We start from the raw sequence: 17,321 nt of genomic DNA on the forward strand, positions 1-17,321 counted from the left end.
TGAAACACGAAGTAAAAACCGGTACAGCCCTCTACTGTTCTCTTTAGAAATGCATTGAAAGCGTTTCTGGGCTACTTTGTAGGCAATATGCAGGTTCTATGGCCTCTGTAAACGTACCTCAAGGACGTTCCAGATGCTCCTGAGGAGACATGCGAGGGGGTAGCCAAATGAAACCAAGCTTATTTTCTTAAACTTATTTATTCACATTTTAAGCACAAATCTTCAGTTCCTTTCAAGATGTTCTTCACTTCCACCAATACACTTATCTAATCTTTTATTCCATTTTTCAAAACATTGTTGAAATTCAACTTTTGTGATGCTTGACAGAACCTCCGTCTTTTTTTCTTCACCTCAGCACTATCAACAAAACATTTTCCTTTCATGCCTTTGTTCACTCCAGGACATAAAAAGTCAAGCGGGGATACGTCGGGTGAGTATGAGAGGTGAGGAGCTTGGGTAATACCATTTTTATCAAGAATTGTCCTACAGACAGCGCTGTGACTAAGGGCATTGTCATGATGAAAAAACCAGTCACCCGATTGTCACAAATCAGCTCCCTTCCGCCGCACATTGTTGGCAATCTTTTCAAAACTTCCAAGTTGAAAGCCTGGTTAACTGTCTGACCTCCCACATCGAAAAAACAAATCAGCGTTGTTTTGATGTTTGAATTCACCTGACGAACTTCCGTGGGGCGAGGCGAATTTGAAGAATTCCACTGGCTTGATTGTTGCTTTGAATCAGTTCGTAAGTATAGAACCAAGTTTCGTCACCTGTTTTGAAAAAAAGTTTGGATCATTTCGAGACTTTTTTCAAAGCACAGCATACCTCCACATGACCTTGTTTTTCTTCACTAGTCAGCAGTCGTGGCACGAATTTGGCAGCGACCCTCTTCACTCCCAAATCTTCTGTCACAATTCACTGCACTGAACTCGAAGTCACTGCCGACAGCTCTGAAATTTCTTCAGTGGTCCGTCGTTGATCTTCGTTGATGATTGCGCGAATGCTTTTTCATGTATTCGGGCCGTGGAAGGACGACCAGAACGCGGTATGTCATCGATTAACATTTCACCATTTTTGAAATGGAAAACTACTCAGGCACTTGAATTTTCCCCACAACATCGTCCTTGTACTCTGTTTTCAACATTTCAAGAGTTTCTGTTCCACTTTTTCCGAGCAAATTAGCCATTGCAAAAAAGTAAATCATACAGAACAGTGCCAAAACAAGACGTGACCGTCTTCAGCGACGGCATTCGGCTGACTGACTTTGGAACATTCGCTGTATGCGCTCCTAGCGGGAAAACGCAGTACTACAGAAACTCTAACTAAAAGCTAAACTCCACCCGAACTGGCCATGAAGGCCTCACGATACCGACCGGTCGTGTCATCCTCAGCCCAAAGGCGTCACATGATTCGAAGATGGACGAGCATGTGGTCAGCACAAAGCTCTCTCGGCAGTATGTCAGTTTACGAGACCGGAACCGCTGGTTCTCTATCAAGTACCTCCTCTGTTTTCCTCAGAACAGCTAAGTGCACCCCGCTTGCCAACAGTACTCCGTAGACCGAATGATCACCCATCCAAATGCTAGCCCAGCCCGACAGCGCGTAACTTCGGTTATCTGACGGGAACCGGTGTTACTGGTGCACTACAGAAGCTCTGCCCATCTGAACATCACTTCGGTTTATTTTGTGCACCCCTTCGTACCCCCAGTGAGTGCAGTCAATGAGTTAAAACACATTTTCTCTATTAATTTTACTTATACAGGGTGTTACAAAAAGGTACGGCCAAACTTTCAGGTAACATTTCTCAAACACAAATGAAGAAAAGATGTTATGTGGACATGTGTCCGGAAACGCTTAATTTCCATGTTAGAGCTCATTTTAGTTTCGTCAGTATATACTGTACTTCCTCAATTCACCGCCAGTTGGCCCAATTGAAGGAAGGTAATGTTGACTTCGGTGCTTGTGTTGACATGCGACTCATTGCTCTACAGTACTAGCATCAAGCGCATCAGTACGTAGCATCAACAGGTTAGTGTTCATCACGAACGTGGTTTTGCAGTCAGTGCAATGTTTACAAATGCGGAGTTGGCAGACGCCCATTTGATGTATGGATTAGCACGGGGCAATAGCCGTGGCGCGGTACGTTTGTATCGAGACAGATTTCCAGAACGAAGGTGTCCCGACAGGAAGACGTTCGAAGCAATTGATCGGCGTCTTGGGGAGCACGGAACATTCCAGCCTATGACTCGCGACTGGGGAAGACCTAGAACGACGAGGACACCTGAAATGGACGAGGCGTCAGAGAAGTTGCAGCTGTACAAGGTAACGTTGACCACGTCACTGTATGGAGAGTGCTACGGGAGAACCAGTTGTTTCCGTAACATGTACAGCGTGTGCAGGCACTATCAGCAGCTGATTGGCCTCCACAGGTACACTTCTGCGAATGGTTCATCCAACAATGTGTCAATCCTCATTTCAGTGCAAATGTTCTCTTTACGGATGAGGCTTCATTCCAACGTGATCAAATTGTAAATTTGCACAATCAACATGTGTAGGCTGACGAGAATCCGCACGCAATTGTGCAATGACGTCATCAACACAGATTTTCTGTGAACGTTTGGGCAGGCATTGTTGGTGATGTCTTGATTGGGCCCCATGTTCTTCCACCTACGCTCAATGGAGCACGTTATCATGATTTCATACGGGATATTCTACCTGTGCTGCTAGAACATGTGCCTTTACAAGTACGACACAACATGTGGTTCATGCACGATGGAGCTCTTGCACATTTCAGGGGAAGTGTTCGTACGCTTCTCAACAACAGATTCGGTGACCGATGGATTGGTAGAGGCGGACCAATTCCATGGCCTCCACGCTCTCCTGACCTCAACCCTCTTGACTTTCATATATGGTGGCATTTGAAAGCTCTTTTCTACGCAACCCCGGTACCAAATGTAGAGACTCTTCGTGCTCGTATTGTGGGCGGCTGTGATACAATAAGCCATTCTCTAGGGCTGCATCAGCGCATCAGGGATTCCATGTGATGGAGGGTGGATGCATGTATCGCCGCTAACGGAGGACATTTTCAACATTTCCTGTAACAAAGTGTTTGAAGTCACGCTGGTACGTTCTGTTGCTGTGTGTTTCCATTCCGTGATTAATGTGATTTGAAGAGAAATAATAAAATGAGCTCTAACATGGAAAGTAAGCGTTTCCGGACACATGTCCACATAACATATTTTCTTTCTTTGTGTGTGAGGAATGTTTCCTGAAAGTTTGGCCGTACCTTTTTGTAACGCCCTGTATTTTACGTTAGATTCTCCCAGAAGAACTGAAATTGTTAAAGGAGTAGTATGTTTTTAATGGGCCATTTTACGTAATCAAATAATGATGAAAATAGTGTACGACAGCTAGGGAACACAATAGTAGACAAACTTTCCAGGTAGCAGTGGGTTACTGAGAAAGCAGCTTTTAGAGCTGAGCTTTGCTGAAGGAGTCATGAACGGCTGCTAGGAGGTCACAGAGAGTGGATCAGCCTTTGCACCACTGCACGACCTATTAAACTAGCAATCTCACGCATAGATCTACAAACTGAAAGTTATCCCACGTGGTGCCCCGAATTAGTGAGTGGGATAATCGGCAAGGGAGGGGGAAGGGGAAGGGATAAGCTGCAGCAGGCTGGCGACAGTGGCGCCACTCTACCGGCGGCCTTATAACGCACAGGCCGATCGTAGCTGCCGACAGTCAGCTGACTACTTTGTATTGTTTGGCGCATGCGCAGCTCGCTGAGCGTTACACTTCTGGTAAGGATTTCGCAGCGCCGGCAGATGTACATTCACGTATTACAAACTTTTCACGCGTTCCACACTGATTATGCCCCGACTAGTTGGTTTGTTAAAGAGAATGTCACTGTGTTCGGTTTATGAATGTGAGGAACTACTCTGAACTTAACAGCGATTTCCTCTAGTTTCTGTGGCAGCATTCGGTTCCATCCACGAACTGTATGGTTTCTTCCCAACAATGTACATTCACCACTTTCATAATCTGGTTACTCATTTTTATCCTTCACTGGGGGAGGGAGGCTTTCAAAGTTATTTAAGCGGGTGTCTTTCGGATTTTACACTGAAATTAGTAGTCAGGTTACGTATTTTCCCATTCTGTATGAGAAATATTTTATCTGAGAAAAAAGCGTATATAAACGCTTAGATGTATTTTAGAGAAGCAAAGTACGACGTTTATCAACCATATGAGACGAATAATAAATAATTATTCCATTTTCTGCCACTTTTCATATTTTATATCCATCACACCACGTTTTTTGTATACCTTTTCGTTGCACTGTAAACACATTGTTCGTGTTTTGTTGTTTTTTTGTTTGCACATGTGTAATAAATTCCAGGTTTTTTAAGTTCCTCAGTCTGCGATTCTTCGCACCTTTACCTCGTCAAGAAGGCATGAATTTCCTCGGGGTCATATTTCACGCAACACTCGTCGTTTCAAACGTTCTTCCATTCAAACAGGAGCAAGGCGTTTCAGAAAATCCGCGTCATTATGAGGGTTGTTAAGTTGCAAAATGCTGACTGTTTGATGTTACTTTTATGGTTTTCTGTTTCGACAATTTCATTTTCCGTCTCGGTATCAGAAGAATCTGATTCATTTTTCTTTTTCTAAATATCGCCTTATTTCCTACTCAATGTCTTCAGGACACAAAATTTAATGGAACTTGTCCAGCAAGTTATGTTTCGCCGTAACATACAAATTTTTCGATCTTGATTAAAATAACTGTAAAAATTAAACTATGGTTATGTCTAAATAAACAGAGCACCCCTTGTAGTGCTACAGACAGAACTAGTGAAGTGCACCAGAACAGGTTCGAATCCACGTGATGAATTGATAATTGTTGCCTGGTACTCTGGCCAACATGATTGCTGTATAGACCAGAGGTTATCAAATGTTTTGCACCTACCGACCCTTAAATTTAATGGATTCATTGCTGTTTATGTAGATGCTTTTATTAGCTTTGCATATAGGCAAGTGCGCCTTTCCTGTCCAATAATTTAAATGATTATTTAGTCCACTTCTTATTAATTGATTTCGTTGGCAGTACAAACCCATACCAAATAAATTTACGACGGCTATTCCAAAGTAAAGGAAGAACGTTAATTTTCGTATTGATATATCCAGTTTCATATGATTTCATTCAAAGTCGATGTCTAAATGTTATGGTGCTATAGCAGATATCTGAGCATTTCTAAATATACGTTTGTTTCATAGGAAAAAAAAAAGTTTAATGAAATGGAGTATCATGCTCTAAATGGCTTCTCTTCTTTCAAAATAGTCTACTTTTATATCGCTAAACCTGTCAAGATGATGTTGCCGAGGATCCACTGTTGTTACGTTCAAATGTTCCTTTTTTAAAAAAAAAAATGGTTTTTATGAGTGTAGAAAGGAGACTTGTAATTCTGAATTACATTAATTTCACCGCCTTCACTACCTCCTGCAAAAGATCTTGCCACAGCCTCTATAGTTTGAGACCTAAAAAGTTTCCACAATTAGTATAGCATAGGATCTCACGCTTCCCAAGTACACAATACGTCACCAGTACAAAGTCGAAGAGATTACACGACGCACTGAATTCTTTACCCCAAAGGTTTAGATTAAAGTTAGCGACAGTGAGGACTTACGACAGTAAAACTTACTGTTTAATACACAATGAACGGATGTACAGATTGGGTTACAGCTGAAATAAAAGCCGTAACAACACTAAACACCTGCATGAACTGTTGACAAGAATTTACGTTCACACTCACAAGAACATTATAACGGTTAAAACCTCATAAAATTCATGCTGAAGTACGCATACGCGTATTTTCTGCTCCACGTTAAGGACATTTATCTATAAAACTCTGCGTTTGTGTTCAGTCGGCGCTTGAAGGTTAACGACTACAAGTCGCGTAAAGAACGTAACAAACAATTACGATCAATATATCAGCAAGTGCCATAAACGACGTATTATTTTTCATGACAGTTGCGTTACCTTCAGTCAATAAACTGTCCACGTTGTTGGGTTGGATTACTGTGGAGTCTTTGGTATCAGATACGAACGTACAAGATCCAACTTGTGTAAAATACCAACACCCATCCACCATACGATATTGCATAAATTACATGCTACACAATAAGAATCGCTAATGAAAGAAATTCGTGGACCGGTTAGGTAATAATGAAAGTTGTTGCTAATGTCTTTTGTCAGACCTGCGCTCTCTTAAAAGTGGAAACAATGAGATAAGATTTTCGTCCGTATCAAACCCAGTATCAACATCACGGTCTCCCATCGTGAGTTCTGTGAACGAAGTATTGCTGCAGTTCCAGGTCAGTGCATCTCGTAGCATTGCACCACATCAGATTTCCTTACAAATTATTCATGCTAAGATTCCTCTGAGATCCTCAACTTTTTCCTTGCAGATGATTTTCCTAAGATTATGCAACATATCCACACCATTGGCATTAAGAACTGGTCGATACGCAGTCACAGAACGTTTATCACATAGGGTAGACGCACTGCACTCATCGCTGTTGATAGGGCCGCGCCAGTTATAACCTGTTAGAAGGCGGAATTAATGTTCTCATGCATACTGAACAAAGAGTTCGCTACGGTCACAATTTCGAATCCTGCCTCGGGCATGGATATGTGTGATGTCCTTAGGTTAGTAAGGTTTAAGTAGTTCTAAGTTCTAGGGGTCTGATGACCTCAGATGTTAAGTCCCATAGTGTTCAGAGCCATTTGAAACAACAAAGAGTTATGTTTTAGCTTTGTTTAGTTACAAGTTAAGTCTTACAAAGAAAAACCACTAATAATAACGATATTTATGTAAACAAATGTCCCTGTTAACGGTTTCAAACTGACAGATTTGTTCTCAGCCAGCTGTTCTCGTTTAAACTGACATTTAGCTTATGCTGCGCGTGCGAAATTGGCTGTTTCTCGCTGTGGTGAAAGCTCCTTGTCTATTTTTATAAGAGTTAATCTGGGTTTTTGCACAACCACAATTCCATAATGCCAATTTTCGTCAACACAGAACATGCTGTGTTAGTACTGTCTCAGAAAATTGACTTTTATTATCTCTTTTGATGAAATGGAGTGTTATAGTTCTTAAAGATCTTCACATACAAGTTTTATGTGAAACAACCATAATAATAGGAGATAAATTGTTGCTATTTACTTTGTCAAACACTTTTTCCTCTCTACATCCTCTACTACTACAAATTAGCTGTTACAGTGAGCTTCAGCGTTCTAACTCATTCTGGCGTTCGCAAACATAAATGAATAAATTTGAGGTTACCAATGATCAAAAAAATTACATTCATGAGAGATAATCTTATCAAAAGTGATACAGATAATTGTAAACTCTGTATCGATTAGTTACTTTCAACGATGTATAATCAAACGTTGAGCGTGTCCGATATATAAGCGCATAATACTAAGAGAGAGAAATGGCCAAAAACGTGCCTTTCACTCAGATGTCTAAGCCACAAGAAATGAAGACAGACGTCAAAAAATCTGCACACCACTGAACGAAAACATCTGAGAAACGGAATTTAAGCAATGATAAGTTAAACTCTATGTCTCGCCCCTCAACTTCTAAGATCCCTTCCTGAACAAACATTGTATCGTTGTTGTGGTTTTCAGCCGGAAATCTGCTTTGATACAGTTCTTCACGCTACTCTATCTTGTGCAAACTTCTTCATCTTCGGATAACAACTGTAACCCACATCCTTTTGAACCTGCTTACTGTGTTCACCTCTTCATCTTCCTCTATGATTTTGACCCCCCACTTTTCTCCAATACTAAACTGGTGACCCTTTCAGAAGGTGTCTAGTTTAGCCAAGTCAAGTTACGCCACAAATTTCTTTTCTCTCCACTTCAAACCACTGCCTCCTCATTGGTTACATGACATACCCATCTAATCCTCAAAATTTTATCCAGCACTAGCACTTAAATCTATATTCGATGTTAATAAATTTCTCTCCTTCAGAAAAAAGCCTACACTTCATGTCCTCTGTGCTTCAGCCATCATCTGTTATTTTCCGGTTCAAATAGTAAAACTCATCTACTATTTTCAGCACCTCATTTCTTAATCTGGCCGCGCAGGTTATCCCCGCGGTCTAGGGGCGCCTTGCCACAGTTCGCGCGGCTCCCCCTTTCGGCCGGCCGAAGTGGCCGTGCGGTTAAAGGCGCTGCAGTCTGGAACCGCAAGACCGCTACGGTCGCAGGTTCGAATCCTGCCTCGGGCATGGATGTGTGTGATGTCCTTAGGTTAGTTAGGTTTAACTAGTTCTAAGTTCTAGGGGACTAATGACCTCAGCAGTTGAGTCCCATAGTGCTCAGAGCCATTTGAACCATTTTTTTCCCCCCTTCGGAGGTTCGAGTCCTGTCTCGAGCATGGGTGTGTGTGTTGTCCTTAGCATATGTGGGTTTAAGTTAGATTAAGTAGTGTGTACGCCTAGGGACCGATGACCTCAGCGGTTTGCCCCCATAGAAACTTACCACAAATTTCCAATTTCCCTAATCGAATTCCCGCAGCGTCGCCTGATGTAATTCGACTACATTGCATTACCCTTGTTTTTTTTATGTTAGTCTCATATCCTCCATTCAAGACACTGTCCGTTCAACTGCTTTTCCAAGTTCTTTGCTGTCTCTGACATTGCCATCCGCAAACCTCAAAGTTTTTGTATCTTCTCCCTGAACTTCAATTCCTACTCCAATTTTTTCTTTTGTTTCCTTTACTGCTTACTCAGTTTATAGACTGAATAACATCAGCGATAGGCTACTACCATGTCTCATTCCTTTCTCGTCCACTGCTTCCCTTTCATTCACCTCAACTCTTTTCAAATGGCTCTGAGCACTATGGGACTTAACATATGAGGTCATCAGTCCTCTAGAACTTAGAACTGCTTAAACCTAACTAACCTAAGAAAATCACACACATTCATGCCCGAGGCAAGATTCGAACCTGCGACCGTAGCGGTCGCGCGGTTCCAGACTGAAGCGCCTAGAACCGCTCGGCCACAACGGCCAGCCTCAACTGTTTTAATTGTCATCTGGTTTCTGCCCAAGTTGTATATAATCTTTTGCGCCCTGCATTTCAGAATTACAGAACGTGTATTCCAGTCAACATTGACAAAAGCTTTCTCCAAATCTACAAATGCTATAAACATAGATTTGCCTTTCCTTAACCTATCTTCTACAATAAGTCATAGGGTCAATATAGCCTTGCGAGTTCCCACATTTCTCTGGAATCCTAACTTATCTCCATCGAGGTCGGCTTCTACAGGTTTTTCAATTCTTCTGTAAAGAAATCGTGTTAGTATTTTGTCACCATGACTTATTAAACTGATAATTTGATAGTTTTCACACTTGTCAGCATCTGAATTCTTTGGAACTGGAATTATTACATTCTTGTTGAAGTCTGAGGGTATTTCGCCTCTCTCGTACACCTTGCACACCAGGTGGAAGAGTTTTGTCATGGCTGGCTCTCCCAGGCTATCAGTAGTTCTGACGGAATGTCGTCTACTACTCGGCCCTTGTTTCGACTTAGGTCTTTCGGTGCTATGCCCGATTCTTTTCGCAGTATCATATTTCCCATCTCATCTTCATCTACGTCCACTTTCATATCTATAATATTGCCATCAGGTTCATCCCTCTTGTATAGATCCTCTATTTACTCCGTCCACCTTACAGCTTTCCCTTCTTCGCTTAAGACTAATTTCCCACATGAGCTCTTGATATTCATTCAAGTGCTTCTCTTTTCGACAATGGCCTCAATTATATGCTGGATGTATTTCAGTCTCAGTCTTCCTCTACAGTTTTTGCCCTCTACTGCTTCCTCTTGTACCATGAAAGTCAGTCCCTGATGTCTAAACAGATGTCCTATCATTCTGCCCTTCTCCCTGTCACTCTTTTCCACATATTCCTTTCCTCTCCGATTCTGCGCAAAACCTCCTCAATCCTTACCTTATCACTTCACCCAATTTTCAGCATTCGTCTGTAACACCACATCTCAAATGCTTCGATTCTCTTCTGTTCCAGTTTTTCCCGCAGTCCATGTTTCACTACCATACAATGTTATGCTCCAAATGTATATTCTCAGAAATTTCTTATCATATTAAGGCCTATGTTTGATACTAGTAGACTTCTCTTGACTAGGAAATCCCTTTTTGCCAGTGCTGCTCTGCTTTTTATGTCCTCCTTGCTCCGTCCGTCATTGGTTAATTTGCTGCGTATGCAGGGTGTTACAAAAAGGTACGGCCAAACTTTCAGGAAACATTCCTCACACACAAATGAAGAAAAGATGTTATGTGGACATGTGTCCGGAAACGCTTAATTTCCATGTTAGAGCTCATTTTAGTTTCGTCAGTATGTACTGTACTTCCTCGATTCACCGCCAGTTGGCCCAATTGAAGGAAGGTAATGTTGACTTCGGTGCTTGTGTTGACATGCGACTCATTGCTCTACGGTACTAGCATCAAGCACATCAGTACGTAGCATCAACAGGTTAGTGTTCATCACGAACGTGGTTCTACAGTAAGTGTAATGTTTACAAATGCGGAGTTGGCAGATGCTCATTTGATGTATGGATTAGCACGGGGCAATAGCCGTGGCGCGGTACGTTTGTATCGAGACAGATTTCCAGAACGAAGGTGTCTCGACAGGAAGACGTTCGAAGCAATTGATCGGCGTCTTAGGGAGCACGGAACATTCCAGCCTATGACTCGCGACTGGGGAAGACCTAGAACGACGAGGACACCTGCAATGGACGTGGCAATTATTCGTGCAGTTGACGACAACCCTAATGTCAGCGTTTGAGAAGTTGCTGCCGTACAAGGTAACGTTGACCACGTCACTGTATGGAGAGTGCTACGGGAGAACCAGTTGTTTCCGTACCATGTACAGCGTGTGCAGCCACCATCAGCAGCTGATTGGCCTCCATGGGTGCACTTCTGCGAATGGTTCATCCAACAATGTGTCAATCCTCATTTCAGTGCAAATGTTCTCTTTACGGATGAGGCTTCATTCCAACGTGTTCAAATCGTAAATTTTCACAATCAACATGTGTGGGCTGACGAGAATCCGTACGCAATTGTGCAATGACGTCATCAACACAGATTTTCTGTGAATGTTTGGGCAGGCATTGTTGGTGATGTCTTGATTGGGCCCCATGTTCTTCCACCTACCCTCAATGGAGCACGTTATCATGAATTCATACGGGATACTCTACCTGTGCTGCTAGAACATGTGCCTTTACAATTACGACACAACATGTGGTTCATGCACGATGGAGCTCCTGCACATTTCAGTCGAAGTGTTCATACGCTTCTCAACAACAGATTCGGTGACCGATGGATTGGTAGAGGCGGACCAATTCCATGGCCTCCACACTCTCCTGACCTCAACCCTCTTGACTTTCATATATGGGGGAATTTGAAAGCTCTTGTCTATGCAACCCCGGTACCAAATGTAGAGACTCTTCGTGCTCGTATTGTGGACGGCTGTGATACAATACGCCATTCTCCAGGGCTGCATCAGCGCATCAGGGATTCCATGCGACGGAGGGTGGATGCATGTATCCTCGCTAACGGAGGACATTTTGAACATTTCCTGTAACAAAGTGTTTGAAGTCACGCTGGTACGTTCTGTTGCTGTGTGTTTCCATTCCGTGATTAATGTGATTTGAAGAGAAATAATAAAATGAGCTCTAACATGGAAAGTAAGCGTTTCCGGACACATGTCCACATAACATATTTTCTTTCTTTGTGTGTGAGGAATGTTTCCTGAAAGTTTGGCCGTACCTTTTTGTAACACCCTGTATAGCAGGATTCCTTGACTTCATCTACTCCGTGACCATCAAGCCTAATGTTAAGTTTATGTCTGCTCTCATTTCTGCTGCTTCTCATTACTTTCGTCTTTCTTCGATTTACTCTCAGTCCATATTCTGTACTGATTAGACTGTCCATTCCATTCAGCAGATCATGTAGCTGTTCTTCACTTTCACTCAGGATAGCAATGTCATCTGCGAATTGTTACATTGAATTTTAATTCCACTCCCGATCCTTCCTTTTATTTCCATCATTACTTCTTTGATGTACAGATTGAACAGTAGGGGCTAAAGACTACATCCTTGTCTTACGCCCTTTTTAATCTGAGCATTTCGTTCTTGGTCTTCCACTCTTGGTTCTTGTACATATTGCGTATTACCCGTCTCTCCCTATAGCTTACCCTTATTTTTCTCAGAATTTCGAACATCTTGCACCATTTTACATTGTCGAACGCTTTTTCTATGTCGACAAACCCTATGAATGTATCTTCATTTTTTTTTTTTTTAGTCGTGCTTCCAATAACAGCCGCAACGTCAGAATTGCCTCTCTGGTGCCTTTACCCTTCCTAAAGCCAAACTGATCGGCGTCTAACACATCCTCAATTTTCTTTTCCATTCTTCTGTATATTATTCTTGTCAGCAACTAGGATGCATGAGTTGGTAGGCTGATTGTGCGATAATTCAAGCACTTATCAGCTTTTGCAGTCCTCGGAATTGTGAGGAAAATTTTTTTCCGAAAGTCAGACGGTGTATCGGCAGACTCATACATTCTACACACTAACGTGAACAGTCGTTTTGTTGCCACTTCTCCTAATGATAGTATAAATGCTGATAGAGTGTTATTGATCCCTTCTGCCTTATTTGATCTGAAGTCCTCCAAAGCTCTTTTAAACTCTGATTCTAATACTGGATCTAATACTGGAACCGCTTCTTCTTCTTTCTCATCAGACAAATCTTCCCCCTCATGGAGCCCTTCAATGTACTCCCATCTATCCGATCTCTCCTCTGCATTTAGCAATGTAATTCCTGCTGCACTCTTTTTGTTACCACCCTTGCTTTTAATTTCACCGAAGGCTCTTTTGGCTTTTCTGTATGATAAGTCAGTCCTTCCGACTATCATTTCTTTTTCGATCTTTTCGCATTTTTCATTCAGCCATTTAATCTTCGCTTCCACTCACTTCCTGTTTACTTAATCCCTCAGAGAGTCCTGGATTTTTCTGAACATTTTTGTACTTCCTTCTTTCACCGATGAGCTGAAGTATTTATTCTGTTATACGTGGTTTCTTTGCAGTTACCTTCTTTGTGCCTATGTTTTCTTTTCCAGCTTCTGTGATTGTCCTTTTTAGAGATGTCCATTCCTCTTCAGCTGTAATGCCTGCTGGAATATTCTTTACTGCTGTATCTACAGCTTTAGAGAACTTCAAGTGTATCGCGTCATTCCTTAGTACTTCTGTATCCCACTTATTTGCACATAGATTCTTCCTGACTAATCTTTTAAACTTCAGCCTACTCTTCATCACCACTACATTACCGAGCGAGGTGGCGCAGTGGTTAGACACTGGACTCGCATTCGGGAGGACGGCGGTTCAATCCCGCGTCCGGCCATCCTGATTTAGGTTTTCCGTGATTTCCCTAAATCACTCCAGGCAAATGCCGGGATGGTTCCTCTGAAAGGGCACGGCCGACTTCCTTCCCCATCCTTCCATAATCCGATGAGACCGATGACCACGCTGTCTGGTCTCCTTCCCCAAACCAACCAACCAACCAACCACTACATTATGATCCGAATCTGTATCTGCTCCTGGGTACGCCTTACAATCCAGAATCTGACTTCGGAATCTCTGTCTGACCATGATGTAATCTAATTGTAATCTTCCCGTATCACCCGACATTTTCCAAGTATACCTCCACCTCTTGTGATTCTTGAACAGAGTATTCGCTATTATTAGCTGGCATTTATTACAGAACTCTATTATTCTTTCTCCTCTCTCATTCCTTGTCCCAAACCCATATTCTCCTGTACCCTTTACTTCTGCTCCTTCCCCCAATAGTGCATTCCAGTCCCCCATGACTATTAGATTTTCATTTCACTTTACGTATTGTATTATCTTTTCAATATCCTCATATGCTATCTCTGTCTCTTCATCTTCAGCTTTCGACGTCGATATATATACCTGAACTATCGTTGTCGGTGTTGGTTTGCTGAAGATTCTGATAAGAATGGCCCTATCACTAAACTGTTCACAGTAACACACTCTCTGCCCTACCTTCCCATTCATAAGGATTTCTACTCCCGTTACACCATTCTCTGCTGTTGATCATATTACCGTGTACTCATCTGACCAGAAATCCTTATCATCTTTCCATTTCACTTCAGTGACCACAACTATATCTAGATCAAGCCTTTGCATTTCCTTTTTTACATTTTCTAGCTTCCCTACCATATTCAAGCTTCTGACATTCCACTGCGCGATTCGTAGAACGTTATCCTTTCGTTGATTATTCAATCTTTTTGTCATGGTCATCTCTGCCTTGGCATTCCCGGCCGGGTTGAGGAATTTCTCTGCCCGGGGACTGAGTATTTGTGTTGTCCTCATCATTTCATCATCGAAAAAATGGTTCAAATGGCTCTGAGCACTATGGGACTTAACATCTGTGGTCATCAGTCCCCTAGAACTTAGAACTACTTGAACCTAACTAACATAAGGACATCACACACATCCATGCCCGAGGCAGGATTCGAACCTGCGACCGTAGCGCATTTCATCATCGTCATTTGTCAAAGTGGCTAAAATTGGACTGTGTAAAGATTAGGACTTTGTACGGACGCTGATGACCGTGTAGTTGAGCGCCCCAAAAACCAACCATCATCATCATCATCATCATCATCATTCCCCTTGGTAGTCCCCACCCGGAGATCCGAATAGAGGACTATTCCGGAATCTTTTGCCAATGGAGAGATCATCATGACACTTTATCAATTACAGGTCACATGTCCTGTGGATACAAGTTACGTGTCTTTAATGCAGAGGTTTCCATTGCCTTCTGCTTCCTCATGCGGATGATCATTGCTGATTTTTCCGCCTTTAGGGGCAGTTTCCCACCCGAAGGGCAAGAGAGTGCCTTAAATTTCTGTCCGTTCCTCCGCCATCTTTGATAAGGCCGTTTGCAGAATGAGGGTGACTTCTTATGCCGGAAGTCTTCGGCGGCCAATGCTGATTATTAATCAGAATTGAAGCAGTGTCGGGTTTCGAACCGGAACCGAGGAAGTTTTGATTATGAGATCACAGCTACTAACCATAGACCACGAGAACAACCTACAACTTTGTACTTGTTTGGATTCTTTTTTCTTAGAATCAATTTGGATCTACAATAATCACATTCACAGAATTTCAAAGATAACTCGTGAAGTGTGTACCATATAACTTCACGGTTTTGTACGTATTGTTGCTAAGGTTTTAGTTTCGCCGCTCATTATGTTTTACGCGAATTTACTTCAGAATGTAAATTAAAATTCTTAATATTGAACCACATAAAGGTGAATTGGTAAACAAAATTCTTATTTATTCCATATACATTCTTTTTTATTTGCTTCCTTTTTACTAATTCAATTTGTATGTAGCTCAATGTAAAGGACTTTAATTTTAAGTTGAAATCTACCACCCACTCAGAATACTGATGAAGTACAGGCAGAATAACGTCCGTAAGAAGAGGAAATTGCTGCAGCAATGCTCCACATTTTCACCGCTCGGTTCTGAACCGATTCAGTATGCACAGGTGTCGTCGGGGTAGCTGGAAACCTGAAAACCTGCTGGTCGCTTCAAGAAAGTTTCAAATATTTGGTGATGCTTTAGGAAGTTTTCTGCTGCCGTTGATTGTTCCAGCCATCTTCCATGCTGAAATGACCGCTTCGCTGATTGACTGCTGTGCGACACAGTGGTTTTATAGACCTCAGTCGCTGGGTTATGATAAACAAATTTCTGAATGATTTGGTAATCCTGGGTTGGTTTTTTTATTCTTGTTCATTAGTGCAGCAGCGACTCTGATCTTCTTACGTATGGTGGTGAAAGACCTACGCTTCAGTCTGGAACCGCGCGACCGCAACGGTCGCAGGTTCGAATCCTGCCTCGGGCATGGATGTGTGTGATGTCCTTAGCTTAGTTAGGTTTAAGTGGTTCTAAGTTCTAGGGGACTGATGATCTCAGTGCTCAGAGCCATTTTTTTTTTTTGAAGACTTACTAAGAAACGGTAGTCAGTACGTGTTTGTGTGACATATAGACCCTGTTATAAGCATTGCTTTATTGAACTGTGAGCCAATTATATATTTCAGTGTGAGCACTTCTTGTCCCGGTGGACCAGCAGTATGCTGCAACTGAGCATGGAAGATCTAAGCCTGATGATTTGAGCACTGTTGCAACGGCATCCTAGGAGGTTCCTTTTTAACTTCTGGAAAATATTTTAGCTGCTACATTCCGGAAATCGAATTTTTAGGTCAATAACCTGTCCAGGGCCACACGTCGGTATTTTAGAATGTTGCAGTATTGGGGAATCTGACATCCAAGTGTGATGTTAGGTTTGTAGTTCGTTTGTTTATTCCGTGGATCGAAAGTTGATACAACAGTCTTTTGAGGACTGGGTCAGAGAGAATTACGTCTGAAGTATTCATCCAACATCTTCAGGTGTTAGTGTTGCTTCAGTTTCTATAAAACATTGATCCTGAGCGTATCACCAGCGTAAATAAATTTCCTGATCTTTGTTTCTGGAAGGTCGTATGTACAGAAATTAAAGAGGAGTAAGGCCAAAACAGCACCATTTGAGATACCTTCACCTATTTTGTGAAGTGTCTAGAGTTCTCAGGGACTACCTGGAAGTATTTGTTGTTCAGCAACTTGCCAGTTAGAAAAGACAGTTCCCCACACTGATGAATTTGAGCAGAAGTTTGTCACACCAGACGGTACAAGAGGCTGCAGTTAGGTCCCCTGTGTACATCTTCTGCCTCTCACAGCAGCTTTGGATATAAGCTGCAATTGTTACCACTTGATCCTCACATCCTCTTCCGCTTTAGCGCAGCGTTTGTTGATGACTAAGCTGATTCTTTCAAATAATTCCGGGACTTCAGCCAGGTAACACTTTCAGCGACCGCCGATATTTCGGCGGGAGAACACCCCGCTATTTTCAAGGCAAACTGTAACGGACAGGCGGCGTACATGCAAATTTAAAACCTCGGTTCTCGGACTGAAGCAGGAAAGATAACACACACACTGAACACTAGTGCCACCAAAGATGACCAAAGTCAGAGCTATCGATAGTGAGACTATGAATTCGCAGGAGAGTTAGCATTGACTCTGTCCCTCTGTTTTTTGACAAGGGAGAGAGCTGGATTCCAAACAGAGTTTAAACAGAAACCTCCATCCCTGTTAACGAGGTTGCTCGCTAATTTAATCTCAA

The 17,321-nt window shown here is 42.3% G+C and overlaps 1 protein-coding gene across 1 annotated transcript in view; it reads left to right on the forward strand.

Annotated features, from left to right (window-relative positions):
• The first annotated feature begins 3,682 nt into the window (after positions 1-3,682).
• Positions 3,683-17,321, forward strand: part of LOC124595637 (homocysteine S-methyltransferase YbgG-like) — an 84,703-nt gene continuing 71,064 nt past the window's right edge. Inside the window, exon 1 of the mRNA XM_047134465.1 lies at positions 3,683-3,803. The gene's annotated coding sequence lies outside the window, so the exon portion shown is untranslated. The remainder of the gene's footprint in view (positions 3,804-17,321) is intronic.

Source organism: Schistocerca americana, chromosome 2 (assembly GCF_021461395.2).
Source record: "Schistocerca americana isolate TAMUIC-IGC-003095 chromosome 2, iqSchAmer2.1, whole genome shotgun sequence".
NCBI classification, from domain to species: domain Eukaryota; kingdom Metazoa; phylum Arthropoda; class Insecta; order Orthoptera; family Acrididae; genus Schistocerca; species Schistocerca americana.